Source organism: Pseudophryne corroboree, unplaced genomic scaffold (assembly GCF_028390025.1).
Source record: "Pseudophryne corroboree isolate aPseCor3 unplaced genomic scaffold, aPseCor3.hap2 scaffold_2254, whole genome shotgun sequence".
Classification (NCBI taxonomy): Eukaryota; Metazoa; Chordata; class Amphibia; order Anura; family Myobatrachidae; genus Pseudophryne; species Pseudophryne corroboree.
In genome coordinates, this window is record NW_026968905.1 from 18,916 (window position 1) to 35,618 (window position 16,703).

At 38.5% G+C, this 16,703-nt stretch overlaps 6 non-coding genes and 1 pseudogene across 6 annotated transcripts; all 7 read left to right on the top strand.

The window, feature by feature from the left end:
• Positions 1 to 7,175: 7,175 nt before the first annotated feature.
• LOC135009401 (U1 spliceosomal RNA) lies at positions 7,176 to 7,339 on the top strand. The gene has a single exon (XR_010208952.1). It is a non-coding gene; the product is annotated as a U1 spliceosomal RNA (small nuclear RNA).
• A 152-nt stretch (positions 7,340 to 7,491) lies between these two features.
• On the top strand, positions 7,492 to 7,654 carry LOC135009407 (U1 spliceosomal RNA). Its single transcript, XR_010208957.1, has one exon. It is a non-coding gene; the product is annotated as a U1 spliceosomal RNA (small nuclear RNA).
• A 671-nt stretch (positions 7,655 to 8,325) lies between these two features.
• On the top strand, positions 8,326 to 8,489 carry LOC135009405 (U1 spliceosomal RNA). Its single transcript, XR_010208955.1, has one exon. It is a non-coding gene; the product is annotated as a U1 spliceosomal RNA (small nuclear RNA).
• Positions 8,490 to 8,641: 152 nt separating this feature from the next.
• LOC135009406 (U1 spliceosomal RNA) lies at positions 8,642 to 8,804 on the top strand. The gene has a single exon (XR_010208956.1). It is a non-coding gene; the product is annotated as a U1 spliceosomal RNA (small nuclear RNA).
• A 646-nt stretch (positions 8,805 to 9,450) lies between these two features.
• Positions 9,451 to 9,614, top strand: LOC135009404 (U1 spliceosomal RNA). The gene has a single exon (XR_010208954.1). It is a non-coding gene; the product is annotated as a U1 spliceosomal RNA (small nuclear RNA).
• A 152-nt stretch (positions 9,615 to 9,766) lies between these two features.
• LOC135009402 (U1 spliceosomal RNA) lies at positions 9,767 to 9,928 on the top strand. The gene has a single exon (XR_010208953.1). It is a non-coding gene; the product is annotated as a U1 spliceosomal RNA (small nuclear RNA).
• Positions 9,929 to 10,599: 671 nt separating this feature from the next.
• On the top strand, positions 10,600 to 10,727 carry LOC135009403 (U1 spliceosomal RNA; annotated as a pseudogene).
• The last annotated feature ends 5,976 nt before the right edge of the window (positions 10,728 to 16,703 follow it).

The following is a 16,703-nucleotide window of genomic DNA, read 5'->3' on the forward strand; positions in this document are numbered from 1 at the left end:
ATCCACTTAATTTTCTTTACCCTATTATTAAAATGGTAATTGACAAAAAAAACTACATTGTCACCAGAAGAGCAATACAAAATGTACAAGTGATATATTAAAATCATCTTTCCAGCTTGAATTTCAATGATGCATTGGGTCAACAATTTTGTGAGAAACATCTTCACCCTTAAATAAAGATTTTCTTAATTCCTTACCTGTGTGCTAATTAGATATCACCTTGTTTTCACATTAAACAGACTTCCACATGAGAAAGCAGCAAGGATGCAGTGGCGTTAATGTTTCCTGGTGTCAACCTGTATTATTTCAGTAGACATTGAAATGAGGATGCATCTTGCTGCCTTTCCAATGAAGCAAGTTTAATTTAGTAATAGGTGAAAAACCATCCCTACAAAGGTGTTAATCAGAGACTTGGCTTTGTGGACACTTTTCAGAGAACAAATTTGTTAGCATAAAAATAAAGCCAGAAAATAAAGAGCTGTTTAATCACGCAATTTGATTTTTTTGCCAGCATATTTCTTTTTCTCTGCAACCCACTGCTAAATTGTGCTTCCTAGATGTTTTTATAAAATCACTGAATCAAATCTAACTCTGATTACATCAGAGAAGGCCAGGTACCCTACACCATAACAGGGGGTATGAAATTTGACTTGTCTACTTAAAGATCACCAAAATCTGATAACAAGGTCAATTAGGTCCCTGGGTGGGATTGAACCACCAACCTTTTGGTTAATAGCCGTACATACTAACTGATTGCGCCACAGAGACACTTTGCAAAAGTTCATACTGCAAAGGCTAATAAGCATTCATCTAAAACGTTTCCTAGAAAAACTTTAAAAAGTCAATAATCTGGAGAGTTTTTGTAAGATGTTTCTTCCATCAACCAACGAAGAAACACATTGGTACTTTCCCATGATGAGTGAGTGCTTCAGGATCTCTTGCACTTACATGTGCAGCAGAGTACTGCAATGGAAGCATGCTGGGCCTATAACCCAGAGGTAGGCAGATTGAAACTATCCTCTGCTATATGCATTTTTTTTTGTTAATTAAAGTAATCCAAAACTGGGATTGATATTTTGTCTCTTTTATTTTTACTTAAAGTACAATAACTTTTACCATTTTAATTTGTTTTAATAGTATATTGACAGTATTGTTTTCTTTCAAAAATCCACTTCATTTTCTTTACCCTATTATTAAAATGGTAATTGACAAAAACAAACTACATTGTCACCAGAAGAGCAATACAAAATGTACAAGTGATATATTAAAATCACCTTTCAGCTTGAATTTCAATGATGCATTGGGGCAACGATTTTGTGAGAAACATCTTCACCCTTAAATAAAGATTTTCTTAATTCCTTACCTGTGTGCTAATTAGATATCACCTTGTTTTCATATTAAACAGACTTCCACATGAGAAAGCAGCAAGGATGCAGTGGCGTTAATGTTTCCTGGTGTCAACCTGTATTATTTCAGTAGACATTGAAATGAGGATGCATCTTGCTGCCTTTCCAATGAAGCAAGTTTAATTTAGTAATAGGTGAAAAACCATCCTTACAAAGGTGTTAATCAGAGACTTGGCTTTGTGGACACTTTTCAGAGAACAAATTTGTTAGCATAAAAATAAAGCCAGAAAATAAAGAGCTGTTTAATCACTCAATTGGATTTTTCTGCCAGCATATTTTTTTTCTCTGCAACCCACTGCTAAATTGTGCTTCCTAGCTGTTTTTATAAAATCACTGAATCAAATCTAACTCTGATTACATCAGAGAAGGCCAAGTACCCTACACCATAACAGGGGGTTTGAAATTTTGACTTGTCTACTTAAAGATCAGCAAAATCTGATAACAAGGTCAATTAGGTCCCTGGGTGGGATTGAACCACCAACCTTTTGGTTAATAGCCGTACATACTAACTGATTGCGCCACAGAGACACTTTGCAAAAGTCCATACTGACAAAGGCTAATAAGCATTCATCTAAAACGTTTCCTAGCAAAACTTTAAAAAGTCAATAATCTGGAGAGTTTTTGTAAGATGTTTCTTCCATCAACCAACGAAGAAACACATTGGTACTTTCCCATGATGAGTGAGTGCTTCAGGATCTCTTGCACTAACATGTGCAGCAGAGTACAGCAATGGAAGCATGCTCGACCCATAACCCAGAGGTAGGCAGATTGAAACTATTCTCTGCTGTATGCTTTTTTTTTTTGTTAATTAAAGTAATCCAAAACTGGGATTGATATTTTGGCTCTTTTATTTTTACTTAAAGTACAATAACTTTTACCATTTTAATTTGTTTTAATAGTATATTGACAGTATTGTTTTCTTTCAAAAATCCACTTCATTTTCTTTACCCTATTATTAAAATGGTAATTGACAAAAACAAACTACATTGTCACCAGAAGAGCAATACAAAATGTACAAGTGATATATTAAAATCATCTTTCCAGCTTGAATTTCAATGATGCATTGGGTCAATAATTTTGTGAGAAACATCTTCACCCTTAAATAAAGATTTTCTTAATTCCTTATCTGTGTGCTAATTAGATATCACCTTGTTTTCACATTAAACAGACTTCCACATGAGAAAGCAGCAAGTATGCAGTGGCGTTAATGTTTCCTGGTGTCAACTTGTATTATTTCAGTAGACATTGAAATGAGGATGCATCTTGCTGCCTTTCCAATGAAGCAAGTTTAATTTAGTAATAGGTGAAAAACCATCCCTACAAAGGTGTTAATCAGAGACTTGGCTTTGTGGACACTTTTCAGAGAACAAATTTGTTAGCATAAAAATAAAGCCAGAAAATGAAGAGCTGTTTAATCACGCAATTTGATTTTTTTGCCAGCATATTTCTTTTTCTCTGCAACCCACGGCTAAATTGTGCTTCCTAGATGTTTTTATAAAATCACTGAATCAAATCTAACTCTGATTACATCAGAGAAGGCCAGGTACCCTACACCATAACAGGGGGTTTGAAATTTGACTTGTCTACTTAAAGATCACCAAAATCTGATAACAAGGTCAATTACATCCCTGGGTGGGATTGAACCACCAACCTTTTGGTTAATAGCCGTACACACTAACTGATTGCGCCACAGAGACACTTTGCGAAAGTACATACTGACAAATGCTAATAAGCATTCATCTAAAATGTTTCCTAGAAAAACTTAAAAAAGTCAATAATCTGGAGAGTTTTTGTAAGATGTTTCTTCCATCAACCAACGAAGAAACACATTGGTACTTTCCCATGATGAGTGAGTGCTTCAGGATCTCTTGCACTTACATGTGCAGCAGAGTACAGCAATGGAAGAATGCTGGGCCCATAACCCAGAGGTAGGCAGATTGAAACTATCCTCTGCTATATGCATTTTTTTGTTTGTTAATTAAAGTAATCCAAAACTGGGATTGATATTTTGGCTCTTTTATTTTTACTTAAAGTACAATAACTTTTACCATTTTAATTTGTTTTAATATTATATTGACAGTATAGTTTTCTTTCAAAAATCCACTTAATTTTCTTTACCCTATTATTAAAATGGTAATTGACAAAAAAAACTACATTGTCACCAGAAGAGCAATACAAAATGTACAAGTGATATATTAAAATCATCTTTCCAGCTTGAATTTCAATGATGCATTGGGGCAACAATTTTGTGAGAAACATCTTCACCCTTAAATAAAGATTTTCTTAATTCCTTACCTGTGTGCTAATTAGATATCACCTTGTTTTCACATTAAACAGACTTCCACATGAGAAAGCAGCAAGGATGCAGTGGCGTTAATGTTTCCTGGTGTCAACCTGTATTATTTCAGTAGACATTGAAATGAGGATGCATCTCTCTGCCTTTCCAATGAAGCAAGTTTAATTTAGTAATAGGTGAAAAACCATCCCTACAAAGGTGTTAATCAGAGACTTGGCTTTGTGGACACTTTTCAGAGAACAAATTTGTTAGCATAAAAATAAAGCCAGAAAATGAAGAGCTGTTTAATCACACAATTTGATTTTTTTGCCAGCATATTTCTTTTTCTCTGCAACCCACTGCTAAATTGTGCTTCCTAGATGTTTTTATAAAATCACTGAATCAAATCTAACTCTGATCACATCAGAGAAGGCCAGGTACCCTACACCATAACAGGGGGTATGAAATTTGACTTGTCTACTTAAAGATCACCAAAATCTTATAACAAGGTCAATTAGGTCCCTGGGTGGGATTGAACCACCAACCTTTTGGTTAATAGCCGTACATACTAACTGATTGCGCCACAGAGACACTTTGCAAAAGTTCATACTGACAAAGGCTAATAAGCATTCATCTAAAACGTTTCCTAGAAAAATTTTAAAAAGTCAATAATCTGGAGAGTTTTTGTAAGATGTTTCTTCCATCAACCAACAAAGAAACACATTGGTACTTTCCCATGATGAGTGAGTGCTTCAGGATCTCTTGCACTTACATGTGCAGCAGAGTACAGCAATGGAAGCATGCTGGACCCATAACCCAGAGGTAGGCAGATTGAAACTATCCTCTGCTGTATGCTTTTTTTTTTTGTTAATTAAAGTAATCCAAAACTGGGATTGATATTTTGGCTCTTTTATTTTTACTTAAAGTACAATAACTTTTACCATTTTAATTTGTTTTAATAGTATATTGACAGTATTGTTTTCTTTCAAAAATCCACTTAATTTTCTTTACCCTATTATTAAAATGGTAATTGACAAAAACAAACTACATTGTCACCAGAAGAGCAATACAAAATGTACAAGTGATATATTAAAATCATCTTTCCAGCTTGAATTTCAATGATGCATTGGGGCAACGATTTTGTGAGAAACATCTTCACCCTTAAATAAAGATTTTCTTAATTCCTTACCTGTGTGCTAATTAGATATCACCTTGTTTTCACATTAAACAGACTTCCACATGAGAAAGCAGCAAGGATGCAGTGGCGTTAATGTTTCCTGGTGTCAACTTGTATTATTTCAGTAGACATTGAAATGAGGATGCATCTTGCTGCCTTTCCAATGAAGCAAGTTTAATTTAGTAATAGGTGAAAAACCATCCTTACAAAGGTGTTAATCAGAGACTTGGCTTTGTGGACACTTTTCAGAGAACAAATTTGTTAGCATAAAAATAAAGCCAGAAAATGAAGAGCTGTTTAATCACTCAATTGGATTTTTCTGCCAGCATATTTTTTTTCTCTGCAACCCACTGCTAAATTGTGCTTCCTAGCTGTTTTTTATAAAATCACTGAATCAAATCTAACTCTGATTACATCAGAGAAGGCCAGGTACCCTACACAATAAGAGGGGGTTTGAAATTTTGACTTGTCTACTTTAATATCACCAAAATCTGATCACAAGGTCAATTACGTCCCTGGGTGGGATTGAACCACCAACCTTTTGGTTAATAGCCGAACACACTAACCGATTGCGCCACCGAGACACTTTGCAAACAGTGCTTTTGGTTAATAGCCGTACATACTAACTGATTGCGCCACAGAGACACTTTGCAAAAGTCCATACTGACAAAGGCTAATAAGCATTCATCTAAAACGTTTCCTAGCAAAACTTTAAAAAGTCAATAATCTGGAGAGTTTTTGTAAGATGTTTCTTCCATCAACCAACGAAGAAACACATTGGTACTTTCCCATGATGAGTGAGTGCTTCAGGATCTCATGCACTTACATGTGCAGCAGAGTACTGCAATGGAAGCATGCTGGGCCCATAACCCAGAGGTAGGCAGATTGAAACTATCCTCTGCTATATGCATTTTTTTTTGTTAATTAAAGTAATCCAAAACTGGGATTGATATTTTGTCTCTTTTATTTTTACTTAAAGTACAATAACTTTTACCATTTTAATTTGTTTTAATAGTATATTGACAGTATTGTTTTCTTTCAAAAATCCACTTCATTTTCTTTACCCTATTATTAAAATGGTAATTGACAAAAACAAACTACATTGTCACCAGAAGAGCAATACAAAATGTACAAGTGATATATTAAATTCATCTTTCCAGCTTGAATTTCAATGATGCATTGGGTCAACAATTTTGTGAGAAACATCTTCACCCTTAAATAAAGATTTTCTTAATTCCTTACCTGTGTGCTAATTAGATATCACCTTGTTTTCACATTAAACAGACTTCCACATGAGAAAGCAGCAAGGATGCAGTGGCGTTAATGTTTCCTGGTGTCAACCTGTATTATTTCAGTAGACATTGAAATGAGGATGCATCTTGCTGCCTTTCCAATGAAGCAAGTTTAATTTAGTAATAGGTGAAAAACCATCCTTACAAAGGTGTTAATCAGAGACTTGGCTTTGTGGACACTTTTCAGAGAACAAATTTGTTAGCATAAAAATAAAGCCAGAAAATGAAGAGCTGTTTAATCACTCAATTGGATTTTTCTGCCAGCATATTTTTTTTCTCTGCAACCCACTGCTAAATTGTGCTTCCTAGCTGTTTTTTATAAAATCACTGAATCAAATCTAACTCTGATTACATCAGAGAAGGCCAGGTACCCTACACAATAAGAGGGGGTTTGAAATTTTGACTTGTCTACTTAAATATCACCAAAATCTGATCACAAGGTCAATTACGTCCCTGGGTGGGATTGAACCACCAACCTTTCGGTTAATAGCCGTACATACTAACTGATTGCGCCACAGAGACCCTTTTACTTGCCTTACAGAGCAGCTCTGGAGCTGTTACAGTGCCCAGCTGCTGCAAGAAATCAGCTTGAATGCTTAAGGGGCTGGGGCATAGCCAACATGAGCCCCACACCGAAGGAGGGTGGAGGTGTTTAATGCGAACTAGGGGTCATCCAAGCGCCGCAAAAGGCCTGCCATGCCCTGCACGCCCCTTTTCTCTTTTCATATGCAGACGAGGGTTGAAGCCAACTTTGACCCACTGCTTGGATGACATCACCATATGCAAATCTATCTGCTGCAGGCCTTCACCCAGGAATGCTTGCACTAGTTGTTGCATTTGGTTTGTTGTTTGGGGGTGCTTCAGTATTAGGCAGCCTTCTGCCCTCCCATGTTCATCTGAAAATATGTGTTCTCCCTGCAGTTGTTGTCCCCAGATGAGAGTTCCCTTGTGCTGCCTCAGTTGAATCTCCTTTACTTGACAGAGATGTGCCTGAGCAGCGGCCCTCCCCAGCTCTATCCCAAATCATACTTATTTTGCATAGGAGATACCATGGTCATGAAGATTGTTCTCCCAGGGTGAGGTTCATTCATTGCATTCTGGGTATGCTGACCCCTATGATTTCCCCAAATGTGGGAAACTCGACTGCATTATTTGTGGTAGTGGGGGACTGTGTTTGTGCTTTCCTCTGGTCAGCTCTGGTAAAAGTCAGATTTCTTTGTCTCAGATCTTCCTCTAGCCTTGTTCCTCTTTCGAGAGTTCCCTTGTGCTGCCTCAGTTGGATCTCCTTAAGTTGACAGGGGGGTACCCGAGTAGCGACCCTCCCCAGCTCTAGCCCAACTCCTACTTACCTGCCAGGTGAGATACTATGATCATGTAGGTGCTTCTCCCAGGGCAAGGGTCACCCATTGCACTCTGGGTGTGCTGCCCCTGTGATTTCCCCAAATGTGGGAAACTTGACTGCATAATTTGTGTTTCCCCTGGTCGTCTCTCGTATAATTCAGATCTCTTTGTCTCAGGTCTCTCTCCAGCCTAGTTTGCTGTCTGTTTCCACTTCTCTTTTCTTGAGCCGCTCCCTTCTATGCCCTTGCGCACTATCCTGACTTCTCCCGTCTGCTTACTTTGTGCCTTCCAACACACAATGCAAACTACAGGTAGTGCTGCAGGGCCCACACCCTTTTACTTGCCTCACAGAGCAGCTCTGGAGCTGTTACAGTACCCAGCTGCTGCAAGAAATCAGCTTGAATGCTTCAGGGGCTTGGGCATTGCCAACATGAGCCCCACACCGAAGGAGGGTGGGGGTGTTTAATGCGAACTAAGGGTCACCCAAGCGCCGCAAAAGGCCGCCATGCCCTGCACGCCCCTTTTCTCTTTTCATATGCAGACGAGGGTTGAAGCCAACTTTGACCCACTGCTTGGATGGCATTACCATATGCAAATCAATCTGCTGCAGGCCTTCCCCCAGGAATGCTTGCACTAGTTGTTGCATTTGGTTTGTTGTTTGGGGGTGCTTCAGTATTAGGCAGCCTTCTGCCCTCCCATGTTCATCTGAAAATATGTGTTCTCCCTGCAGTTGTTGTCCCCAGATGAGAGTTCCCTTGTGCTGCCTCAGTTGAATCTCCTTTACTTGACAGAGATGTGCCTGAGCAGCGGCCCTCCCCAGCCCTATCCCAAATCATACTTATTTTGCATAAGAGATACCATGGTCATGAAGATTGTTCTCCCAGGGTGAGGTTCATTCATTGCATTCTGGGTATGCTGACCCCTGTGATTTCCCCAAATGTGGGAAACTCGACTGCATTATTTGTGGTAGTGGGGGACTGTGTTTGTGCTTTCCTCTGCTCAGCTCTGGTAAAAGTCAGATTTCTTTGTCTCAGATATTCCTCTAGCCTTGTTCTTCTTTCGAGAGTTCCCTTGTGCTGCCTCAGTTGGATCTCCTTCACTTGACAGGGGGGTGCCCGAGCAGCGACCCTCCCCAGCTCTAGCCCAACTCCTACTTACCTGCCAGGTGAGATACTATGATCAGGAAGGTGCTTCTCCCAGGGCAAGGCTCACCCATTGCACTCTGGGTGTGCTGCTCCTGCGATTTCCCCAAATGTGGGAAACTTGACTGCATAATTTGTGTTTCCTCTGGTCGGCTCTCGTATAATTCAGATCTCTTTGTCTCAGGTCTTTCTCCAGCCTAGTTTGCTGTCTGTTTCCACTTCTCTTTTCTTGAGCCGCTCCCTTCTATGCCCTTGCGCACTATCCTGACCTCTCCCGTCTGCTTACTTTGTGCCTTCCAACGCACAATGCATACTACAGGTAGTGCTGCAGGGCCCACACCCTTTTACATGCTTTACAGAACAGCTCTGGAGCTGTTACAGTGCCCAGCTGCTGCAAGAAATCATCTTGAATGCTTCAGGGGCTGGGGCATAGCCAACATGAGCCCCACACCGAAGGAGGGGTCATCCAAGCGCCACAAAAGGACACCATGCCCTGCACATCCCTTTTTTCTTTTCATATGCAGACGATGGTTGAAGCCAACTTTGACCCACTGCTTGGATGACATCACCATATGCAAATCCATCTGCTGCAGGCCTTCCCCCAGGAATGCTTGCACTAGTTGTTGCATTTGGTTTGTTGTTTGGGGGTGCTTCAGTATTAGGCAGCCTTCTGCCCTCCCATGTTCATCTGAAAATATGTGTTCTCCCTGCAGTTGTTGTCCCCAGATGAGAGTTCCCTTGTGCTGCCTCAGTTGAATCTCCTTTACTTGACAGAGATGTGCCTGAGCAGCGGCCCTCCCCAGCCCTATCCCAAATCATACTTATTTTGCATAGGAGATACCATGGTCATGAAGATTGTTCTCCCAGGGTGAGGTTCATTCATTGCATTCTGGGTATGCTGACCCCTATGATTTCCCCAAATGTGGGAAACTCGACTGCATTATTTGTGGTAGTGGGGGACTGTGTTTGTGCTTTCTTCTGGTCAACTCTGGTAAAAATCAGATTTCTTTGTCTCAGATCTTCCTCTAGCCTTGTTCCTCTTTCGAGAGTTCCCTTGTGCTGCCTCAGTTGGATCTCCTTCACTTGACAGGGGGGTACCCGAGCAGCGACCCTCCCCAGCTCTAGCCCAACTCCTACTTACCTGCCAGGTGAGATACTATGATCATGTAGGTGCTTCTCCCAGGGCAAGGCTCACCCATTGCACTCTGGGTGTGCTGCCCCTGTGATTTCCCCAAATGTGGGAAACTTTCTGCATAATTTGTGTTTCCCCTGGTCGTCTCTCGTATAATTCAGATCTCTTTGTCTCAGGTCTCTCTCCAGCCTAGTTTGCTGTCTGTTTCCACTTCTCTTTTCTTGAGCCGCTCCCTTCTATGCCCTTGCGCACTATCCTGACTTCTCCCGTCTGCTTACTTTGTGCCTTCCAACACACAATGCAAACTACAGGTAGTGCTGCAGGGCCCACACCCTTTTACTTGCCTCACAGAGCAGCTCTGGAGCTGTTACAGTGCCCAGCTGCTGCAAGAAATCAGCTTGAATGCTTCAGGTGCTGGGGCATAGCCAACATGAGCCCCACACCGAAGGAGGGTGGGGGTGTTTAATGCGAACTAAGGGTCATGCAAGCGCCGCAAAAGGCCGCCATGCCCTGCACATCCCTTTTTTCTTTTCATATGCAGACGAGGGTTGAAGCCAACTTTGACCCACTGCTTGGATGGCATTACCATATGCAAATCCATCTGCTGCAGGCCTTCCCCCAGGAATGCTTGCACTAGTTGTTGCATTTGGTTTGTTGTTTGGGGGTGCTTCAGTATTAGGCAGCCTTCTGCCCTCCCATGTTCATCTGAAAATATGTGTTCTCCCTGCAGTTGTTGTCCCCAGATGAGAGTTCCCTTGTGCTGCCTCAGTTGAATCTCCTTTACTTGACAGAGATGTGCCTGAGCAGCGGCCCTCCCCTGCCCTATCCCAAATCATACTTATTTTGCATAGGAGATACCATGGTCATGAAGATTGTTCTCCCAGGGTGAGGTTCATTCATTGCATTCTGGGTATGCTGACCCCTATGATTTCCCCAAATGTGGGAAACTCGACTGCATTTTCACATTAAACAGACATTAAACAGACTTTCGCAAAGTGTCTCTGTGGCGCAATCAGTTAGTGTGTACGGCTATTAACTAAAAGGTTGGTGGTTCAATCCCACCCAGGGATGTAATTGATCTTGTTATCAGATTTTGGTGATCTTTAAGTAGACAAGTCAAAATTTCAAACCCCCTCTTATGGTGTAGGGTACCTGGCCTTCTCTGATGTAATCAGAGTTAGATTTGATTCATTGATTTTATAAAAACAGCTAGGAAGCACAATTTAGCAGTGGTTTGCAGAGAAAAAAAATATGCTGGCAGAAAAATCCAATTGAGTGATTTAACAGCTCTTCATTTTCTGGCTTATTTTTATGCTAACAAATTTGTTCTCTGAAAAGTGTCCACAAAGCAAAGTCTCTGATTAACACCTTTGTAAGGATGGTTTTTCACCTATTACTAAATTAAACTTGCTTCATTGGAAAGGCAGCAAGATGCATCCTCATTTCAATGTCTACTGAAATAATACAAGTTGACACCAGGAAACATTAACGCCACTGCATCCTTGCTGCTTTCTCATGTGGAAGTCTGTTTAATGCGAAAACAAGGTGATATCTAATTATCACACAGGTAAGGAATTAAGAAAATCTTTATTTAAGGGTGAAGATGTTTCTCACAAAATCGTTGCCCCAATGCATCATTGAAATTCAAGCTGGAAAGATGATTTTAATATATCACTTGTACATTTTGTATTGCTCTTCTGGTGACAATGTAGTTTGTTTTTGTCAATTACCATTTTAATAATAGGGTAAAGAAAATTAAGTGGATTTTTGAAAGAAAACAATACTGTCAATATACTATTAAAACAAATTAAAATGGTAAAAGTTATTGTACTTTAAGTAAAAATAAAAGAGCCAAAATATCAATCCCAGTTTTGGATTACTTTAATTAACAAAAAAAAAGCATATAGCAAAGGATAGTTTCAATCTGCCTACCTCTGGGTTATGGGCCCAGCATGCTTCCATTGCTGTACTCTGCTGCACATGTAAGTGCAAGAGATCCTGAAGCACTCGCTCATCATGGGAAAGTACCAATGTGTTTCTTCGTTGGTTGATGGAAGAAACATCTTACAAAAACTCTCCAGATTATTGACTTTTTAAAGTTTTTCTAGGAAACGTTCTAGATGAATGCTTATTAGCCTTTGTCAGTATTTACTTCTGCAAAGTGTCTCTGTGGCGCAATTAGTTAGTGTGTACGGCTACTAACCAAAAGGTTGGTGGTTCAATTACACCCAGGGACGTAATTGACCTTGTGATCAGATTTTGGTGATCTTTAAGTAGACAAGTCAAAATTTCAAACCCCCTGTTATGGTGTAGGCTACCTGGCCTTCTCTGATGTAATCAGAGTTAGATTTGATTCAGTGATTTTATTAAAACAGCTAGGAAGCACAATTTAGCAGTGGGTTGCAGAGAAAAAGAAATATGCTTGCAAAAAAATCCAATTGAGTGATTAAACAGCTCTTCATTTTCTGGCTTTATTTTTATGCTAACAAATTTGTTCTCTGAAAAGTGTCCACAAAGCCAAGTCTCTGATTAACACCTTTGTAGGGATGGTTTTTCACCTATTACTAAATTAAACTTGCTTCATTGGAAAGGCAGCAAGATGCATCCTCATTTCAATGTCTACTGAAATAATACAGGTTGACACCAGGAAACATTAACACCACTGCATCCTTGCTGCTTTCTCATGTGGAAGTCTGTTTAATGTGAAAACAAGGTGATATCTAATTAGCACACAGGTAAGGAATTAAGAAAATCTTTAAGGGTGAAGATGTTTCTCACAAAATCGTTGCCCCAATGCATCATTGAAATTCAAGCTGGAAAGATGATTTTAATATATCACTTGTACATTTTGTATTGCTCTTCTGGTGACAATGTAATTTGTTTTTGTCAATTACCATTTTAATAATAGGGTAAAGAAAATTAAGTGGATTTTTGAAAGAAAACAATACTGTCAATATACTATTAAAACAAATTAAAATGGTAAAAGTTATTGTACTTTAAGTAAAAATAAAAGAGCAAAAATATCAATCCCAGTTTTGGATTACTTTAATTAACAAAAAAAAATGCATATAGCAAAGGATAGTTTCAATCTGCCTACCTCTGGGTTATGGGCCCAGCATGCTTCCATTGCAGTACTCTGCTGCACATGTAAGTGCAAGAGATCCTGAAGCACTCACTCATAATGGGAAAGTACCAATGTGTTTCTTCGTTGGTTGATGGAAGAAACATCTTACAAAAACTCTCCAGATTATTGACTTTTTAAAGTTTTTCTAGGAAACGTTCTAGATGAATGCTTATTAGCCTTTGTCAGTATGTACTTTTGCAAAGTGTCTCTGTGGTGCAATTGGTTAGTGTGTAAGACTATTAACCAAAAGGTTGGTGGTTCAATCCCACCCAGGAATGTAATTGACCTTGTGATCAGATTTTGGTGATATTTAAGTAGACAAGTCAAAATTTCATACCCCCTCTTATTGTGTAGGGTACCTGGCCTTCTCTGATGTAATCAGAGTTAGATTTGATTCAGTGATTTTATAAAAAAAACAGCTAGGAAGCACAATTTAGCAGTGGGTTGCAGATAAAAAAATATGCTGGCAAAAAAATACAATTGAGTGATTAAACAGCTCTTCATTTTCTGGCTTTATTTTTATGCTAACAAATTTGTTCTCTGAAATGTGTCCACAAAGCCAAGTCTCTGATTAACACCTTTGTAGGGATGGTTTTTCACCTATTACTAAATTAAACTTGCTTCATTGGAAAGGCAACAAGATGCATCCTCATTTCAATGTCTACTGAAATAATACAGGTTGACACCAGGAAACATTAACGCCACTGCATCCTTGCTGCTTTCTCATGTGGAAGTCTGTTTAATGTGAAAACAAGGTGATATCTAATTATCACACAGGTAAGGAATTAAGAAAATCTTTATTTAAGGGTGAAGATGTTTCTCACAAAATCGTTGCCCCAATGCATCATTGAAATTCAAGCTGGAAAGATGATTTTAATATATCACTTGTACATTTTGTATTGCTCTTCTGGTGACAATGTAGTTTGTTTTTGTCAATTACCATTTTAATAATAGGGTAAAGAAAATTAAGTGGATTTTTAAAAGAAAACAATACTGTCAATATACTATCAAAACAAATTAAAATGGTAAAAGTTATTGTACTTTAAGTAAAAATAAAAGAGCCAAAATATCAATCCCAGTTTTGGATTACTTTAATTAACAAAAAAAAAATGCATATAGCAAAGGATAGTTTCAATCTGCCTATCTCTGGGTTATGGGCCCAGCATGCTTCCATTGCAGTACTCTGCTGCACATGTAAGTGCAAGAGATCCTGAAGCACTCACTCATCATGGGAAAGTACCAATGTGTTTCTTCATTGGTTGATGGAAGAAACATCTTACAAAAACTCTCCAGATTATTGACTTTTTAAAGTTTTTCTAGGAAACGTTCTTGATGAATGCTTATTAGCCTTTGTCAGTATGTACTTTTTGCAAAGTGTCTCTGTGGTGCAATTGGTTAGTGTGTAAGGCTATTAACCAAAAGGTTGGTGGTTCAATCCCACCCAGGAACGTAATTGACCTTGTGATCAGATTTTGGTGATATTTAAGTAGACAAGTCAAAATTTCAAACCCCCTCTTATTGTGTAGGGTACCTGGCCTTCTCTGATATAATCAGAGTTAGATTTGATTCAGTGATTTTATAAAAAAAACAGCTAGGAAGCACAATTTAGCAGTGGGTTGCAGAGAAAAAAAATATGCTGGCAAAAAAAAATCCAATTGAGTGATTAAACAGCTCTTCATTTTCTGGCTTTATTTTTAAGCTAACAAATTTGTTCTCTGAAAAGTGTCCACAAAGCCAAGTCTCTGATTAACACCTTTGTAGGGATGGTTTTTCACCTATTACTAAATTAAACTTGCTTCATTGGAAAGGCAGCAAGATGCATCCTCATTTCAATGTCTACTGAAATAATACAAGTTGACACCAGGAAACATTAACGCCACTGCATCCTTGCTGCTTTCTCATGTGGAAGTCTGTTTAATGCGAAAACAAGGTGATATCCAATTAGCACACAGGTAAGGAATTAAGAAAATCTTTATTTAAGGGTGAAGATGTTTCTCACAAAATCGTTGCCCCAATGCATCATTGAAATTCAAGCTGGAAAGATGATTTTAATATATCACTTGTACATTTTGTATTGCTCTTCTGGTGACAATGTAGTTTGTTTTTGTCAATTACCATTTTAATAATAGGGTAAAGAAAATTAAGTGGATTTTTGAAAGAAAACAATACTGTCAATATACTATTAAAACAAATTAAAATGGTAAAAGTTATTGTACTTTAAGTAAAAATAAAAGAGCCAAAATATCAATCCCAGTTTTGGATTACTTTAATTAAAAAAAAAAGCATACAGCAGAGGATAGTTTCAATCTGCCTACCTCTGGGTTATGAGCCCAGCATGCTTCCATTGCTGTACTCTGCTGCACATGTAAGTGCAAGAGATCCTGAAGCACTCACTCATCATGGGAAAGTACCAATGTGTTTCTTCGTTGGTTGATGGAAGAAACATCTTACAAAAACTCTCCAGATTATTGACTTTTTAAAGTTTTTCTAGGAAACGTTTTAGATGAATGCTTATTAGCCTTTGTCAGTATGCCCTTTCGCAAAGTGTCTCTGTGGCGCAATCAGTTAGTGTGTACGGCTATTAACTAAAAGGTTGGTGGTTCAATCCCACCCAGGGATGTAATTGATCTTGTTATCAGATTTTGGTGATCTTTAAGTAGACAAGTCAAAATTTCAAACCCCTTCTTATGGTGTAGGGTACCTGGCCTTCTCTGATGTTATCAGAGTTAGATTTGATTCATTGATTTTATAAAAACAGCTAGGAAGCACAATTTAGCAGTGGTTTGCAGAGAAAAAAAATATGCTGGCAGAAAAATCCAATTGAGTGATTAAACAGCTCTTCATTTTCTGGCTTTATTTTTATGCTAACAAATTTGTTCTCTGAAAAGTGTCCACAAAGCCAAGTCTCTGATTAACACCTTTGTAAGGATGGTTTTTCACCTATTACTAAATTAAACTTGCTTCATTGGAAAGGCAGCAAGATGCATCCTCATTTCAATGTCTACTGAAATAATACAAGTTGACACCAGGAAACATTAATGCCACTGCATCCTTGCTGCTTTCTCATGTGGAAGTCTGTTTAATGCGAAAACAAGGTGATATCTAATTATCACACAGGTAAGGAATTAAGAAAGTCTTTATTTAAGGGTGAAGATGTTTCTCACAAAATCGTTGCCCCAATGCATCATTGAAATTCAAGCTGGAAAGATGATTTTAATATATCACTTGTACATTTTGTATTGCTCTTCTGGTGACAATGTAGTTTGTTTTTGTCAATTACCATTTTAATAATAGGGTAAAGAAAATTAAGTGGATTTTTGAAAGAAAACAATACTGTCAATATACTATTAAAACAAATTAAAATGGTAAAAGTTATTGTACTTTAAGTAAAAATAAAAGAGCCAAAATATCAATCCCAGTTTTGGATTACTTTAATTAACAAAAAAAAAGCATATAGCAAAGGATAGTTTCAATCTGCCTACCTCTGGGTTATGGGCCCAGCATGCTTCCATTGCTGTACTCTGCTGCACATGTAAGTGCAAGAGATCCTGAAGCACTCACTCATCATGGGAAAGTACCAATGTGTTTCTTCGTTGGTTGATGGAAGAAACATCTTACAAAAACTCTCCAGATTATTGACTTTTTAAAGTTTTTCTAGGAAACGTTTTAGATGAATGCTTATTAGCCCTTGTCAGTATATACTTTTGCAATGTGTCTCTGTGGCGCAATTAGTTAGTGTGTACGGCTATTAACCAAAAGGTTAGTGGTTCAATCCCACCCAGGTACGTAATTGACCTTGTTATCAGATTTTGGT